Raw genomic sequence first — 14,737 nt, 5'->3', positions numbered from 1 at the left:
TCCGAGAGCAGCTGTGGATCAGAGCCACTGTCCCCACAGAGCCTGCTCAGGCTGGGGCAGTTCTGCCTCGTCAGCCACTGACAGGATGCTGGGAATTGCTACTACAGTGGGAATGGGGATGGCAAACATCACAGGTGTGGAGTATTCCAAGGGGGAAGCTGGAGAGGCAGCACCCAGGACTGCTCAGGAGGCAGCAGGGCTGGGTCCTGGCAAGGGGAGAACAGACCCAAGGGAATAACTCCACCATTTCCCAGGGCTCAGGGTATGCCTGCCTCCTTCAGGCTACTCTTACCTAAGGCTCATCATGGGAGAAAGGGAAAACACCATATGGAGCAAAGTCCACTCAATATTTGGTAGTCTAATAGCTGAGGTAATATAAATGATACAGAACCCTCTATTCAGGGATGCAATCAAAACTATCACACAAAAACTTCCTATGTGTGTCCTCTCTTCTGGTGCCATGCTGACCTCCACAATGTCCCTGTGGGGCTCTGGGAACTCAGACTGGCCTGGAGTGCACAGGTCCCTCAGCCAGAGTCACAGAGGGATGGGGGAGTCACAGGGAGAGGGGAGAGTCACATTGGGTCACCAGTGTCCTCAGCCCTTTGCTGTGAGGAATCTGATGTTCAGGGTGGGGTTACTTCTGTCTCCCCTTGGGACACCCTGAAGCATTACAGCCCCTTGATGGGGGTGTTTTGGTTTGGAAAGACAGGTGTCTGCTAAGGAAGGCAGGAGCTTTCCTTAAAATGGAAAATGCAAAGCCCCTCCCTCCAAATTATTATCATTTTGAAATTAAGGGGCTCGGCAAAGATATGGGAATAGGAATAACAGTTCTTTACTAGGAAAATTAAAAATACAAATGCAAAAGTAAAAACAACAAAAACCGCCACTGCCAGAGTCAGAGCAGGCCCTGCCCCCTGTGTGTCAGGGTGGTGGCACAGTCCCATCCCATGGGGGCTCAGCCCTCCTGCAGTGCCAGCTGTGGTTCTGCTGGAGCAGGGATCCTGCACAAGGCTGCAGTTTTCCCCTGGAGCTCCAGAGCTGCTGGGGATGGGCCTGCTCTTCCTCTGGGAATGCAGTGGGCAAAGGCTGCTGGGGTGTTCCAGGCTCAGATTGTATCCAGGTAGGAATGCTTGGCTTCTCCCCTGGGCAGAGCATCTCCCCATGGGATGATGGAATTTGATCAGCCATGCAGGGACCCTCAGTGGCCATGGACAGCAGAGATCTCCTGGAGGGAGGATGGGCTGTGGGAGAGATAAAGAAAACTGCCCCATGAACAGCAGAGAACTGCCCCAGCTCTGACAGATGGCAAATTGAATACACACCACCATTTCCAACCTAATACAGTTGGATTTAAATCTACACAGGGACTTTACCTATCACGTTCCATCCTGGGCTGCAGACATCTCACTGGTCTGGAGCTGGGCTGTGTGTGGATCAGGCCAATCAGCAGATGAGACCCAGGAGTTTTGAACTCCCTATATAAGAACACTCTCAACAATAAAACATGCTACTGTCAGGAGGAGCTTTGAAGTGTGTGTGTTATCCTGATCTCCAACCACCGACCCCACAGAACACGTGGATTTTAACAAGTGGTGATCCCAACATGATATGACTCAGCCAGACCTCATAGGCACAAGGCGAGGAGACAGGCTGGTGTGCAAGCACAGCCACCAGAGAGACCAGTGGTAAAGCTGAAGAAATAATCAAAAGGTGTGCATGGAGAGCCACCAAACCAGCAGAAAGCTGTAAGTAACCACAGACGTGTGTGAAGAGCCTCTCAAATTATGCAGCAAGCAGAGCTGTTTTAGGACGAAAAGCTGCTAAAAAAAAAATCCAGATTTCCTCTGTATATACCCCTTTTAAATTGAAGAAAAACTCCACTGAAAAAAAGGGGAGGATCTGTCTCTGTGGAGAAACATTTTGCAATGCAGGTATGGACCTATTTTCTAAGGGAATGTGACATAGATTATGAACAATAAACTTTATTAGATCTGATAATATGGACCAAAAATTGGGGATTGGAACCTGCCAAAGAGAATGCATCAAATATACATATACACAGGCTGGTAAATATATAATGGATGCAGTTTACAGAGGTGACAAAAGTGCAGTGAAATCCTAACGCCTTGGAAACTGATATTGAAGTTAATAATACAGATAACAATTGAGATGTGTGGTGAGGACTGAGTTCTGGGAAAAGCAGCCATGCCACGCCATGTGGAGCTGAATGGGCACCATGTGCAAGATTATGCAACAGCCCAGAGGCGTGGCGGGGCCGGGAGGAGCAGCCAAATCCCAGCGGGTGGTGAGAGCCCGTGCAGTGCCGGTACCTCGGTGTGTGCAGGCAGTGCCCCAGCTGGAGGTGCAGCCCTGGAAAGTGGCGGAGGTCTGGCAGGCGGAGAGAGTCCGTGTGCTGCCCGTGATGCGGTGGCTGCCAGTGCCTGGGGGGCAGCATGCTGGACTGTGCAACTCAGCCAGGAGCGGAGGCAAACACAGCCGCGGTGCCCACTCTAGGCTGCTGAGCTGGGCTGAGTCACTGCCTGGCCACCCTGAGCTATCATCCCAGGTCGAGCTGCGCCACTGTGGTGGCTGAGCACGCTGGCACCCTCCCACAGTGCCACACGGTCCCTGGGGCCACCCCTGCACTGCCTGCGTTGGGCGGCTGTGCTGGGTCGGACCATGCTGCTGTTTTGGGTGGGCACACTGCGCCACCCCACTCCGTGGGACCAGACCACGCGGTGGCCACTCCGGTGCCACCCTGTGCCGCTGTGTTGGTATCCTGCACTACCATACGTGTGCCAGGACCGCCTCCTCCTGAGAGTGAGAGGGCCAGCCCCAAAGCCACGCCGCCGTGGAGCATGGCTGCGCTGTGGTGGCGCAGCAGAAGCTGCCAAAGCCACTGCCTTCCTGAGAGTGTCAAGGAAGGACACATAGCTGGGTGGGATGGATAGCAGACACTCACGGCACCAGATAGCAAATGCAGGTCAGCGGAATGAAGAGGCAGGAGAGGTTCTTTGTCTGGAGTTCCAGTGGTGGTTTATTGGCCAACACACTGAAGGGGTCCAGAAGAACCAAGAACAAAGGAGGGTCTAGGGTTTTATATGGGACAAGGCGAGTGGAGCATCAGATTTGAGGGCCAAAGTTAGAGGGACCACGGGTAGTATAAAGGCAGGTTACAGGGGAGCAACCAACTGGGATTCAGGTGAGGAGCAGTAAGGAATGGGGGCCAATGAGGTAGACGGGAGTGAAGAACATTCGGGAACTGGGGAGGAGAAAAGAGATGATGTAATGGGGGTTGTTAACATTATGAAGCAAGGGACTGTGGGTGAGCATTTCTCTGGGTTGCCCTATCTTAAAGATGAGTGTCTTCCCAGGGCATCCCAGTTTCCGCATCCCCTTCGTTGTTCTGGGATGAAACACCGTGTCTCTAGTGGGTGTGGTTCCACCCTGATCCAGCCCCCACTGGCCACGCCTACTTGCTGTTGCCATATGGGGGCGAGCCCCAATGAGACTTCACTACAGGTGCCTGGATGCTGAGCTTAGGTCACTCCCAAAAATATACCACAACCAGCAAGTCCTAGCACAACAGTGCCAAGTCCTGACCCTGATCCTGCCACAGCCTCTCCAAGCCTTTCTATTTCCAAAGTTTTCCAGGGTGGTAGGAGGAGAACCAAATGATACCAACAAAGGCAGTGCCAAGTTCTTACCCCACATACCTCAGCAAAACCTCACAGCTGCCCCGCCTGCTACTGCTTTAACTCTGCCAAGGTTCTCATACCCTATAAACTCTAAAAAACCAATGCTGAGTGAAAGAAAGGATTGGGCTGGTTTAATAGCCCCTTCCTCAAAAGAGAAGACTGCAGCATTTGCATGTGCGGGGGTTGAAACTGATTCATGTGGCATGTCTTTGTTAACTAATTCTATTGCAGTCACTATAGAAGTGTTAAGTCAGTATTTCAAATATGGGCTACTGTTTACAGAATATCGCTTATGATTTGTGGTAGAATACTTATTAGTTTTGCTTTTGTGCACTCTGCAAGCATATTTACTCCAACAAACTGAAAGACTTTTTTCCTCTTCCAAGAAACTCACAATTTTGGTTATAGAATTTCAGAATCTAAAATAAATAATTTAGGTTCCTTCCGACCTCAAGAGACAACTTCATAAGTGTCCTTAGATGTCAAAGTGATTCACTTTTGTTATCTCTGTTCTATAGTACTGCAGACCATCTGTGTGTATAGTTTTAAATTGGTTTGTTTGTAACAGGAGGGTAAATGGTGCTTTCAAGAGATTTATTTATGTGTGTACATAGTTACAGTTGTTTATAGGTTCTTTATAGCATCATTTATTGTTTAGCTGAAGGTAAATAGCAAAACCACCTATTCTATGAAAATTTATTTTAATTATATGATAGGGAAGCCCGCCTAGTCTGGGTCTCAGCTTTAGCCAAGCTGTGGCCTTTACTGGCAGGAGAGGTGTTCCATCATGCCAGGTAATAGCCCTGGCCAGGCTATGGCTTTGACTGGCAGGGAAAGTTATCAAAACCAGGTATTTCTGTACAATAAAAAAAAAAAAAAAAAAAAAAAAAAAAAAGATGAAACCAAGTCATATTGACTAGCTAATTTGGCTTAGCAAAAGTTGAACCCTTTTCCTTTGAGATAAACTTGGAGGTTGTGTCCAGAAGAAGCCCTCCGAGTCCTCCATTGTGAGAAAGAGGCCCCTCAGCGACGGCAGGCCCTGGGTAATGGTAAAATATATAGGCAGTTGTACATATTTTGTTCTTGTTATAATTGCTGGAAAGAAGAAAGGGGGAGAAGAGGGGTGGATGTACACCCCTCTCAAAAGTCTTGAGTGTTCTCATGTTCTCATATTTTTCGCATGTCTTTCACAACAAAAGGACAAATTGTTTTTCCTGTTTACAAATAGTTTTCCTGGTAGTTGGGATCTTCCTAACAGTTTTAAGGGTCAAATGGTTTAGTGTCTTTAGTGTTAAATTATAACCTTGTAACTAGCAAATAGCCTGTGACATGCTGACCTGAGTTTTCGCCCAACAGCTCCTAGAGGTGAGGGCTGCAGCTGCAGTGATACATGAGAAACATCGCTAACTGAGAAAGCTACATTTGTCAGATTGAGTGGAACACTCGTGTTGTCTTTGTCATCCTATCAGGTAACAAAGAACACTTGTACATTTTTTTATATAACCGAAAGGGTGAGTTGTAGCATTCCAGTCCCTGAGCGGGCAAGGATAGGATGGATTTAAATCGACACAGGGACTTCACCTATCACATTCCGTCCTGGGCTGCAGTGTCTTAGGTCGGAAATGCAAGATGTGTCTGAGGTGTGTATTCTATTGCCGTCTGTTACAGGTGAGGCAGTTATCTTCTGTTAATTGGGCCACCTGTTAAAACCAGGTGGGGGTGTTTCCTTTATCTCTCCCACAGCCAATCCTCCCTCCAGGAGATCTCTGCTGTCCATGGCCACTGAGTGTCCCTGCATGGCTGATCAAATTCCATCATCCCACTGGGAGATGCTCCGCCCAGGGGAGGAGCCAAGCATTCCTACCTGGATACAATCTGAGCCTGGAACACCCCAGCAGCCTTTGCCCACTGCATTCCCAGAGGAGCAGCTTTCTCCTGCCCTGCATTCCCAGAGGAAGAGCAGGCCCATCTCCAGCAGCCCTGGAGCTCCAGAGGAAAACTCCCCCCTTGTGCAGGATCCCTGCTCCAGCAGAACCACAGCTGGCACTGCAGGAGGGCTGAGCCCCCATGGGATGGGACTGTGCCACCACCCTGACCCACAGGGGCTCAGGCCCTGTTCTGGCTCTGGCAGTGTTGTCATGTATTACTGCATTTTTATTTTTATATCTTCTTTTATTTTTTAATTTTAGTCACTTTAAACCCCTGCTCACTTTTACCCCTCCCTGAAGACCTTTCCCCTCTCTGTGGCACATTTAAAAGGCTGCCTTATAAAAGCAAGTGCCTTGTGTCCTGAATAATCCCCTCCAACAAAACTCCACATATGAGAAACTCCTGTTGGGAAGAAGCCTCATCTTCCTCTTCAAACCAAGGCAGAAGCTCCACCCAGGACATGGAGGTGCATAATAAATTCATTTCCTGTCAGTGTGTGAATCCCAGAGCCATCCCAGTCACTGGGATGTCCTCCCATGGGGACATTGGAGGTCCAGAGGTCCCAAGGATGCTCTGGGTGAGGGGAGCGAAGGGAGGCTCCTGCTCTTCTCCTGCATTTCCAGAGGTGCAGTTTTGTCTGTACAGCTGCTCCTTGGACTGCTCGGGGGCTTTTCCGCAATGCTGGTGACAAACAGAGCTGACAGCAGCCCTGGGGACAGGGAGGGACAGGAGGGGAATCCCACCTGTGTCCTTGTGTCCTGCCATGCTCTTCCTGGCCCAGAGGTGCCAGGCTGGGGCTGCCAGCCCATCCTGACCCACGAGGTGCAGCCAGAGGGCAGATGGGGCCCATCACAGCCAAGCTAAGGACCAGCAATTCCATTTTTCCATTTGTCACTTCACCCAGAGCTAGGCATGCCTGGACCTGTCAAGCTCTTGGCAAATGTCCTCATGGGGGGACATCCCAATGGCTGAGGTGGCGCAGGGATCACCACACTGACATGGAGTTAACTTTGCAGCACAGGGAGGCTGAGGTTCGGCTGTGGGTGTGCCACACTCCTTGGTCCACCTCCTTCTACCTCCCCTTCGCGGGGACCAAGCCCATCATCGCCCTGAACAGGGAAGATTCCCAGCTCCACTCCAGGAGTGCCGTCAGGACCTGGGACAGTGCTGGTGGCTTCTAGAGGAGCCCGTGTGCTGCTCATCCCTGCTTGCAGTGAATGCAGAGCTCCCTCATCAAATCACACCACTCCAAACATTTAACTCAGGTCTCTGACAACATTATGCTGTCCAAAAATAATGAGATTTTAAAAATTAATAAACTCAGGTGCTGTTTATTTGCCTTTTTTTTTTTTTTGGCTGTTAGGAATTGTGCTTCCAGCTTTTCTCTGCAGTCACAAGCTTGGCTCTGATATAATTTTCATTCAGAATCGACTGTCCCATGTAATCCCCTGACTCTTGCAGCTGGGGCTGTGAGAGAAGGCCAGCTCTCTGAGGGCTGAACCATCAGAGCTGCCAGCCCTGGGCAGCCTTCTCCAGCTGGGAAAGGAGGGCTGGGGATGGGACTGGAGATGCTCCTAAGAACACTGAGGACTTGGAAATTAATGAATCCTTCACCTGCAAATGCTTCACCTCTGAGTTTGATAATCCTGCCCATGGCACAAAGGGATTCTGCTCCTCAGCAAATCCCAGGATAGAGCTCCCTACCATGGGATGGGTCAGAGCATTCCTGTACCCACAGGCTGAGCAGGGCCTGAGGTTCTCATGGGGAGGTCAGGAGGAGCTGCCTGGTCCCACCTGCCTGGTCCCACCTGGCCACTGCTGCCACAGGTGTCCTTGCAGAGAGGGAATGACTCCTCTGCCTGTGATGGCAAAGCCAACATCTGCTGGGTTTGGCTGTGATGTGGGGCAGGGTAATGCTTGAGAACACCCAAACAATCCCACACCGTGGAATGCTTTGAGTTGAAAGGGACCTTACAACTCATCCAGTCCCAACCCTGCCACAGGCAGAGACACCTTCCACTATCCAGGCTGCTCCATCCAGCCTGGCCTTGGACACTTTCAGGGATGGGGCAATACCCAAAGCTTGATGAGTTTCAGCAGATTCAAACATTTGCCCAGCAAATAACACAAAATTCTCACTTGTCCTTTCCCCTTTTTCCACTGAGCATTCACTTCCTTACCTTGCTAGCAACGCTGCTGGGAATCCTCTATTTCCCCAAAGGAGCAGAGCAGGACTGGCCTCACAGCTGTCCTCCTCTTTGTCCTTACGTCACTGTTGTGTCCAGGTCTCATCTCTTTCCCAAAGCACCACCCCAAGGGATGGGATTCAGTCCTGTGCTTCTCCTTTAACCCCCATCAGACAGACATGCTGAGAAGCTCTGCAGGAGAAATGAATTGTTTTTTCTGGAAGCTGAGGAAAATGAGATGAATAGGTTGCCCAGAGCTGCTCCTGGATCCCTGGAAATGTCCAAGGCCAGTTGGACAAGGCTTGGAGTCATCTGGGACAGTGGAAGGTGTCCCTGCCTGTGGCAGAATGGCACTGGATGGGCTTTAAGGTCCCTTCCCACCCAAATCATCCTGGGATTCTCTGAAGTCTGAACATCCTTCAGCAATAAATGTGTGAGTGCTGACCCCTCCCAGTGTCCAGTTCTCTTTGTTTGTACTCCACAAACAAACAGGCCTGGGAGAGGAAGGAGGCTGTGGCTGTCCCTGGAGATCCCTGCTGTCCCCAGCACTGGCAGGGCTGTCCAGCCAGGTTTCAGGCTCCTGTCCAGCCCAGCACTCTGCAGCCATGCGGGAGCAGCTCTGACTCATCGCGGCCTGGATCAGCTCCAGGACATCTCCGCAGTCCCCAGAGCACAGACCTTAAAGAAAAGGATCTTTGGTAAATGTCAACATTTGTGCACATATTTGTTTCCTGTTTTGTATCCCTGACAAACTGCACAGCCAGGGTTTGATGGTGCTTTGATGGATTAAAGTCAGTTTTATTCCTCTTTTGCTTTGCCATGCTGTCAGAATGGATAATGCAGATTCCCACACGGCAGCATGTCCCCTGGGAGAAGAAAGCCCTGACATCAGCCTGGCTGGATTCCAAGGCTCCTCCCAGGCCTCTGTGATGCAGGCAGCTATCCAGAGCCCACTCAGGGCTTGGGACTTCTGGCTGGAGAGCAGGAATTATAAACTCCCTGAACCTTGCTTCTTTTGGTTGGAGGCGAGTCCTGGGCAGCCCCTCCCCACTGACATACACCTGCAGGGTGGCACCTAAACCAGGTGTGAGCACAGGGGTGACACCCAGCAGGGCAGGGAGCAGGCAGAGTTCCTCACTGTGAGATGAAGGGACAGGTAAAGGTTTTTCACATCAACACTGAGCATAAAAAACTTTGCAATTTATAGCACAGCTCAATTCACAGTCCGAGAGGCCCCAGAGGGACCTGTGTATGTAATATAGAAATATATCCATCCACACTACAAATCTGATTATGTATGAACACAGAATCATAGAATAATTAAGGTTGTAAAAGCTAAGATCTAAGATCTTCGAGCCCAGCACTGCCAGGTTCCACCAAACCTCCCTGGGCAGCCTGCCAGGGCCTGACCACCCTTTCCATGAAGAAATATTCCCAAAATCCACCCTGAGCCTCCCCTGGCCCAGCCTGAGGCCGTTCCCTCTCCTCCTGTCCCTGTTCCCTGGAGCACAGCCCGACCCCCCGGCTGTCCCCTCCTGTCAGGAGTTGTGCAGAGCCACAAGGTCCCCCCTGAGCCTCCTTTTCTCCAGGCTGAGCCCCTTTCCAGCTCCCTCAGCTGCTCCTCATCACCCTCCATCCTCATTTGTTATCCCAGCATTTATTATACAGAAAATAATTCTGTTCAATGAATCAATTAATTCATTGGAGGGAGAAAAAACTTTCCCTCCACATTCTGATTTTTCAGCTGATCAAGAAAATGAGGAGGGACCTTGTCCAGCACAGCCACTCTGAGTGCCTGCTGAGCCCAGTCTGCGGGGCAAGAGCTGCCTGTCCCACACACAATTTGCTAGGTAGATTTCAGCTGGGACAAAAAATCAGGATTCAGTTCACCGATAGGGCTGATTTTTATCTCCATGCTGGCATTTCACCCTGCACATCACAGACCTGTGTGCCCCCTCCCTATTCCTGTTCCTAAATTCAGCATTCCCTGCAATGCTGGCTGACCTTTAGGTGTAGAAACTGAGGTGACACCACAGGGGTACAATGGCACAGGCCAGGCCAAACAACTTGTGCTTATTATTTAACTAGAGCATTTTTGGGGGGACTGTTTTGGGGTCAGCAGCTTTTTTCAAATTGTTGTTGTTGTTGCTCCCAACTGCAGTTTCTTGGTCAGTCATTGTTCATTGTCTTCTATTTATTTAGTGAAGGGGATTTTGGTGCTTCCCCCTCCTCTCCCACATGTCCCATGCAGTTGTTCAATGGGTGTACTGGTTGATATATTTATCTGTCTCTCTGTCCATCTATCACCCTTTTTACCTCTATTTATCCATCTGCTGTCTCAGTTTTGTTATTTTTATCAAATCTAATTTGTCACTTCTGTTTCCCCCCGGTACCATCAGAGGTTTTTCCAGCTCAGTGCCTCTGTTGGCTGTTCCCTCATTAGTGGGGGGGGGTCTCTCATTAAAAAGGTTTGCACCAATGGGCTGTGGCTGCTACAGCCCCTCCTGGGGCTGGGGGTGTTGGTGGCACCCAGGGGGAGGCAAATGCCAGCTGAGAGCCTGATTTGGCACAGGAAGGACCTGGGGGCACACAGAGGCACTTGCAGGAAGGAGGAACACAAGAGTGACACTCCCCAAGGCCTTTGGGGAGTGTTAAAGAGAAAAAAGAGCCTGAAGTCTGCGAGGAAAAGGAGGTGGGAGAGCAGAAGATGGGGCTGGAAGGGCTCGTGGATGAAGACTGGGTGATCCTGGATGAGTGTGGTATTTGGTGGCTTCAGGCAACCTGGGAATAATGGCCTTGCTCTGCTGGGATGGGTTAGCAAAGCACTGCAGAACCTCTGTGCCCAAAAAATGGACCAGAGCCTGTGAGGGGAGGTTTCAGCCAGCCCTGAACACAGCTTTGTGTCTAAGAAAGGGACCAGAGTCCATGAGGGGAGGTTTCAGCCAGCCCTGAACAGAGCCTGAGGAGCAGCAGGAGGCAGCTGGTGCTGCTCAGCTTGGGCTCTCTCCTGTGCAGGATGGACACAGCTCTGCTCCCCTGAGCTGGACCACAGGAGGTCTGCAGCTTCCCAGGACCTTGGATGTTCTGGGGGTGTCCCTGAGGCAGTGACCACAGGACAGGGAAGGCCAGGGAAGCACCTCTGGTTTTTGGGGGAACTGGTCGGTGGGAGCCCAGGGGTGGGAGCTCTGAAGGGTAAAGGAGCTCAGGGAACCTGGCTGGTGTTCCAGGAGAGCTTCCCTAGCAGGAGAATGGTCCCTTCCAGCTTTCAGTAAAGTCAGAAATCCAGTTTGGCTAAAGAGGGAGCTCCTGCCTGAACTCCAGCACAGAAGACACTCAGAGGAAGGGGAAGGGCTGGGAAAGTGGGGTACAGAAGCATTGTCCCAGGATGCAGGTGAGGTGTTGGGAAAGCCAAAGGATACAAGGGATGCCAGGCGTGGCCACGGAAAGGGCAGGGATAACCAAGGGGCCTGGGGATGGGATGTGTCATGGAGTGACAGGGATGCAGAAAAGGCTCAGTCAATGCTTCCTTTCCATCTGCTCCCATTGACAAGGACTCCCAGGACTCTGGACTTGGAGAGGGGTTTCCAGGAGAACGGCTCTTGGTGCCAGAGGGGGATCAGATCAGGAATCCCTCGAGGAATCCAAACCCACCTCAGTCTGTGGGACAAGCAGGACACATTTGGGGTCCTCAGCAGCCAGGCACTGTCAGAGCACTCTTTCACTTCTCTGGGAGCTGAAGGAGCTTGGAGGACACCCTTGGGAGCTGCAGGGACCCTACTGCCCCAGCCAGGTCTGGAGGAGGGGCTGAGGGAGGAGCTGGAACCACAGCCTGCTCAGACTCCCTCTGGATCAGGATGTGAAGGTGGCAGGGTCTGGAGAACCTGCACCAGCTGCCTCCAGCTCTGAGCAAACCTCATCTCAACCCCCGTGGGGGTGGGCAGGGCTGGGAAAGAGGCTGAGGGCAGCAGGAGGGGGCAAACAGCATCACTGCCTCAGCCCGGCACTGGTGCCAGAGACAGGACCACGGGAAGCCTTCAGTTTATAGCTCGTGTGAGATCTCTGGGTGATGGAAAAGAGCCAGCTGGGATTTGTCAGAAACAAATCATTGCAAATCAGAGCCATTTCTTTGACAGTAACTGGCCCAGTGGATGAAGAGAAGCAATAGATGTGAAATCTCTTGACTTTAAGGCTGTTAACAGAGCACAAGAGGATGTTGCTGAGCAAAGCAGGGAAACAGATCCAGATTTCTTGAGAGGATGGGTGTGAAGCAAGCAGGTGAAGGCTGTTCCCAGAGAGCTCCTGCAAAGCTCTGTCCAAGGAGGAGGGCTGGCCAGAGAGGGCTGGCCTGAGACTGATCCTGTTTTCAGTTCTAATTCCTGGTTTGCAGGATGGAATTGGGAGGCTGAGCCCTGTGAAGAATGCCCAGCTGGAATGAAGGGCAGCATTCAAACTAGAGTGGCTTGGATGAAATTCAAATGCTCTAAAAACAGTCACCTAAGAGGATGGAGCCAAACTCTTCTCAGGGCTGCATAATAAGGTTTAACAGAGAATGGGCATGAGTTGCAACTGGGAACATTTCCAAGGAAATTTCAGGACAAGAGAGGTGGGGAAAATCTCAATCCCTGGAATTTTTCTAAACCAAAACTGAGGAGGTTTAGAGTTAGCCCTGCTTAGAGAAGAAGAGGGAAGGAGAGATCTCCAAGGCCCCTGGCAACCAAAATCTTTCTATTATTCTATGACAACAACTCAGCTGAGCATTTGCCACCCTCAGCTGTTCTGGGCCAGGCTGGACAGGGCTTGGAGCAGCCTGGGACAGTGGAATGTGTCCCTGCCCAGGGCAGGGGTGGCACTGGAAGGGCTTTAAGTTCCCTTCCAATCCCAACCATTCCAGGACTGCACAATTCCATGATTTAGGGCCTGAATAGCTCAGGAGAGAAGGAGCAGCTGTGCAGAAGGCAAAGAAATGCCAGAGGAGCTTAGAGAGGAAATCCAGTGTCCCCCAAAAGGGACAATCCCTCAGGTCAAGGAGACTGGCTGCAGGGTTTTGTTCCCTTCCCGAGGGATGAGATCCTGGTCTCTGCTCTTTGACTGGCCCTCTCCAGCATTTCTAACAGCAGCCCTGATTTGGGAGGCTGTGGGTGACTGAGTGAATTCCTTATCCCAGCAGGTCACTGCTCCTGGTTTTCACACTTGTAAAGGTTTTAAGTTGCTTTCCCTATTTGCATGACAAATATACAATTTTTGGACACACAGAGCTGCATCCCCAGATTCCTCTTCTCTCAGGCTGAATGCAGCTGCATATCAAAGATTCTTTCCCTGATCCTGCCTCTCCCTGGGATTAAACAAAGGAATTTCAGTAATGCACAGGTATCTCTCAGGTAGATATTTTATTTTTATTTCCACAGTGCCCAGGATTGCCCACAGGGGGAAGAAAAGGGGAAAAGGAAGGGAGAAGAAAGAGAGGAGAAAATAGAAGATTCCTCACAGGGCAGGACTAAAGGTGCAGCTGGGTTTGGAGATGCTCCCTGGGCCTCAGCAGGAGGGTCAGAGAAGCAGGGGGTCAACCAGCTGCATTGGCTTTGGGCTGGAGGGCAGGGAAGGAGCCCTGGAGCTGGGATAAGGGGTTCAGGGGAGGTGGGATGTGGTGGCTCAGCGCTGTGCTCAGGTGTGGCAGGTGTGGAGGAGCAGTCAGACCTCTCTTCCCAGGGCTCCACATTCCACCGCCCTATTTCTGTTTATATCTGCCTGGAGCAGGGGGCAGATAAATTCCTGGTGAGCTCTTAGGAAAGTTATCCACGTTAGGACTCGGGGTCACAGGCACTGAGGGACATCCCACTTTTAGTGGAAGGGTTGGACATCAGTGCCTGGGTCTGTGACAGCCTGAGCTGCCGGGGATCTTGCTGACCCCCCTGTCAAGGACTGGCACATGCTCTGACCCTTCCTCACAACAGGCAAAGAGCCCAACCCCTCCAGAATCCATTCCTGCCTCCCACCCTGCTCACACAGCTCCAGGTTGGCTGTTGGGAGATTCTCTGCCCTGATTAACAAATTCCTAATAAAAGGTCTTGGCTCCTTTTCATCTTTTAATGTGGCTAAACGGGCAATACCAAACTCTCCAAGGTCTCGTACCAAACCCAGGCTGATGCTTTATCTCCATTTCCTTCCTCCACTAACAGTGGGGAGATAAATCCTGGAGTTCCACAGCTTTTCCCGTATTCTCAGAATCATAGGATGGGTTGGGTTGGGTTGGGAGGGACCTTAGGTCCCATCCAGTGCCACTCCTGCCATGGTAGGGACACCTTCCACTGTCCCAGGGTGTTCCAAGCCCTGTCCAGCCTGGCCTTGGGCACTGCCAGGGATCCAGGGGCAGCCACAGCTGCTCTGGGCACCCTGTGCCAGGGCCTGCCCACCCTGCCAGGGAACAATTCCTAATTCCCAATATCCCATCCATCCCTCTGGCAGGGGGAAGCCATTCCCTGTGTCCTGTCTCTCCATCCCTTGTCCCCAGTCCCTCTCCAGCTCTCCTGGAGCCCCTTTAGGTGCTGGTGTTCTCCCAAAGGAGCAGAGTTGCAGCACCACTCCCTGCCAGCCTGGCAAGGAGACATGTGTGCCATGTTCCCTGCAGGGCTCCCAGGGACAGCTCAGCTGCCCAGGGCACATTGAATTTGCTTCCCAGCTGAGGATTACAAAGGAGGTTTAGAAATATTTCTTTGGGAGTTTTTTTAAAGCTTTTGTATTCTACTGCAATGGTGCTTCTCTCTAAGCAGAATGAGCTTCCCCCACCCCAAAAAAAAAAAAAAAAAAAAAAAAAAAAGAAAAAGAAAAGGAAGAAAAGGTCAGACCAAGCCTGTGCTTGGATGAAATCCCTGGAAGCGTCAGGCTCCTTGTGCAGTACAAATGCTGCATTTGCCTGACTGAGAC

This window comes from Onychostruthus taczanowskii, unplaced genomic scaffold (assembly GCF_017590055.1).
Source record: "Onychostruthus taczanowskii isolate IOZ18803 unplaced genomic scaffold, ASM1759005v1 scaffold64, whole genome shotgun sequence".
NCBI lineage: Eukaryota > Metazoa > Chordata > Aves > Passeriformes > Passeridae > Onychostruthus > Onychostruthus taczanowskii.
Note: the sequence above shows the minus strand (reverse complement) of the source record.